The 3,281-nt window shown below is 44.3% G+C and overlaps 1 pseudogene; it reads left to right on the top strand.

The window, feature by feature from the left end:
- The first annotated feature begins 1,463 nt into the window (after positions 1–1,463).
- LOC105716365 (large ribosomal subunit protein eL6-like) lies at positions 1,464–2,345 on the top strand (annotated as a pseudogene).
- Positions 2,346–3,281: the final 936 nt, after the last annotated feature.

Genomic DNA, 3,281 nt, shown 5'->3' with positions numbered 1-3,281 from the left:
ACATCTGCTAAAATGAGGAAGTCCTCTAACACATTCCCATTTCTCCTCCCACCCTCTCCCTCCACCCCACCAAAATTACAATGTACAGTCAAGGTTACAAAGACCTAAACCTCGGCCGGGCGCGGTGGCTCATGCCTGTAATTCCAGCACTTTGGGAGGCCGAGGCGGGCGGATCATGAGGTCAAGAGATCGAGACCATCCTGGCCAACATGGTGAAACCTCGTCTCTTTATTTAAAAATAAATAAATAAATAAATATTAAAAACAAAAACAAGAACAAAGACCTAAGCCTGAAACCAGGTATGTCCAGGTATATTTAGGAGAAGAAATACTTATGAAAGCGCATGGAACTATAGTCAAATATTTCTAAGGAACTGGAGCTTTCCCACATAGCATTTGTTGGGCACCCAGCTTGTGCCAAGCACTGCTGAGGCAGTTCTATGGGACAGAGCTGACCCAATCCACAACACAACTCTACAGTGGGCCTGTGTGTAGGCCTTAGGGGCCATAAGAACTACTTACATGGAAGTAACTAGTTTTGTGACTCTGACACAAGAACGACTTTCCACAAAACAATGTGGCCCTTGAGTGTCATGCATCCCCACACCCTCCCTCCACACCTCCAGCCTTAGAAGATGCAAGAAGCAACAACCCAGGGCTCTGGGTTCTTCTGACCAGGTAAGTTCCTCCTCTCTGTGAGCTGGTGAAGCCACTGAACCATTAGAAACAAACAGCCACTAGGCAGCCAGATCTGCTTGTATCAGTAACCGCGTGTGATGGCGAATTTTATGTCAGCTTGGCTAGGCCATGATACGCAGTCAAACACCAGTCTAGATGTTGTTGTGAAGTCATTTTTAAATATGATCAGCATGTAAATCTGTAGACCGAGTTAAGCAGATGACCGTCCATAATGTGGATGGGCCTCATCCAATCTGTTGAATGCTTTAAGAGAAAAGACTGAGTCCCTGAGGAAGGATTCTGTCTCCAGACTAACTTCAACATCAGTTCTTCCCTGGGTCTCCAGCCTGACAACCTGTGCTGCAGATTTTGGACTTACCAGCCAATCACATGAAACAATTCTTTAAAATCTCTCTCTCGCTCTCTCGATATAGATATAGAGATATAGAGATCCCTCTATATATATATGTGCATATATATATATAAAGAGATATATACATAGCAAAGATGTATGTATGTAGACATCTATATATAGAAAGAGAGACATCTTAGTTATGGTGTATATGTATATACAACATAGATTAGATAGATAGATAGACATACAGATAGATAGATACACAACACAGCAAAGATGTCTATAAACTTTTTACTGCTTATTTGCTGATTCAGTCATGTGCTGGGGACTGCAGTTTGCCTGTTCAATATCCACTTCTTTCTTCTTTCTTGGTGTCAGAATCCTGACCTTATCTGGGGTGGTAATGTTCTAGCTAAAAGACTGTATTTCCGCTCTTTCCCATCTTGCAAGATGGCGGGTGAAAAAGTTGAGAAGCCGGATACTAAAGAGAAGAAACCTGAAGCCAAGAAGGCTGATGCTGGTGGCAAGGTGAAAAAGGGTAACCTCAAGGCTAAAAAGCCCAAGAAGGGGAAGCCCCATTGCAGCCTCAATCCTGTAATTGTCAGAGGAATTGGCAGGTATTCCCGATCTGCCATGTATTCCAGAAAGGCCATGTACAAGAGGAGGTACGCAGCCACTAAATCCAAGGTTGAAAAGAAAAAGAAGGAGAAGTTTCTTTCAACTGTTACAAAACCAGTTGGTGGTGACAGGAACGGCGGTACCCGGGTGGTTAAACTTCGCAAAATGCCAAGGTATTATCCTACTGAAGATGTGCCTCGAAAGCTGTTGAGCCACGGCAAAAAAGCCCTTCAGAAAGCACGTGAGAAAACTGCGAGCCAGCATTACCCCCGGGGCCATTCTGATCATCCTCACTGGACGCCACTGGGGCAAGAGGGTGGTTTTCCTGAAGCAGCTGACTAGTGGCTTGTTACTTGTGACTGGACCTCTGGTCCTCAGTCGAGTTCCTCTATGAAGAACACACCAGAAATTTGCCATTGCCACCTCAACCAAAATTGATATCAGCAATGTAAAAATCCCCAAACATCTTACTGATGCTTACTTCAAGAAGAAGCTATGGAAGGCCAGACACCAGGAAGGTGAGATCTTTGACACAGAAAAAGAAATATAAGCTTATAGAGCAGCACAAGATTGATCAGAAAGTTGTGGATTCACAGATTTTACCAAAAGTCAAAGCTATTCCTCAGCTCCAGGGCTAGCTGCAATCTATGTTTGCCCTGATGAATGGAATTTATCCTCACAAATTGCTGTTCTAAATGTCTTAAGAACCTAATTAAATAGCTGACTACAAAAAAAAAAGACTATTTCCCAGCATGTCTTATAGCCAAGAACGGCCATGTGGCTCAGCTCTGTCCAGTGACAGGTGAGTGTACATTTTTTTTTAGACAGAGTCTCACTCTGTCGCCCAGGCTGGAGTGCAATGGCACGATCTCAGCTCACTGCAACCTCTGTCTCCAGGATTCAAGTGATTCTCCCTGCCTCAGCCTCCTGAGTAGCTGGGATTACAGGCACCTGCCACCACGCCTGGCTAATTTTTATATTTTTAGTACAGATGGGGTTTCACCATGTTAGCCAGGCTGGTCTCAAACTTCTAACCTCAGGTAATCTGCCCGCCTCAGCCTCCCAAAGTGCTGGGATTACAGGCATGAGCCACCACGCCCGGCCCAAGTGTACATTGTTAAATGGGATTGTTACTCACACAACAGATGGGTTCAATAACTTCGCAGGTGACAGTCCAATTACCATAACCAAGGAGGATTTAACAAGGGGATTTTATTACTTAGAACAAGTAAGGAGGATACTGGGGATAGTCCCCCAAAGCAGCGCCTTCCCAAACACTGGTGAAAATAGGGCTTTTATTGGACTGGTTAGCTGAGTCTTTGTATGTAGAGGTGGGTAAGGGCAACACAGTCACTGATCATGCTTCTACATACATCACTCATATAGGGAATGGTGAATAAGCTCCTCCCTGGGCAGGGTTTTTGGTATGGTAATGAGGAGACCTCACTAAAGTTCATCTCCAACTCAGGCATCTCTAGATCCAACCAGTTTTTGTTCTTCTGGGGCTGAGCTTCTTCCTGGAACTTTTTGAAACAAGCAGAACTCAAGATGCAACAGTTACAAGCAGGTACTTTTTCACAGTACATACCCAAAAAACTGGGGACCTTGGCTTACAGAATTTCTAAGAAACC

Source organism: Aotus nancymaae, unplaced genomic scaffold, assembly GCF_030222135.1.
Source record: "Aotus nancymaae isolate 86718 unplaced genomic scaffold, 86718_ANA_hifiasm-v0.15.2.pri h1tg000062l, whole genome shotgun sequence".
Classification (NCBI taxonomy): domain Eukaryota; kingdom Metazoa; phylum Chordata; class Mammalia; order Primates; family Aotidae; genus Aotus; species Aotus nancymaae.
This window is presented reverse-complemented; position numbering and strand designations above follow the sequence as displayed.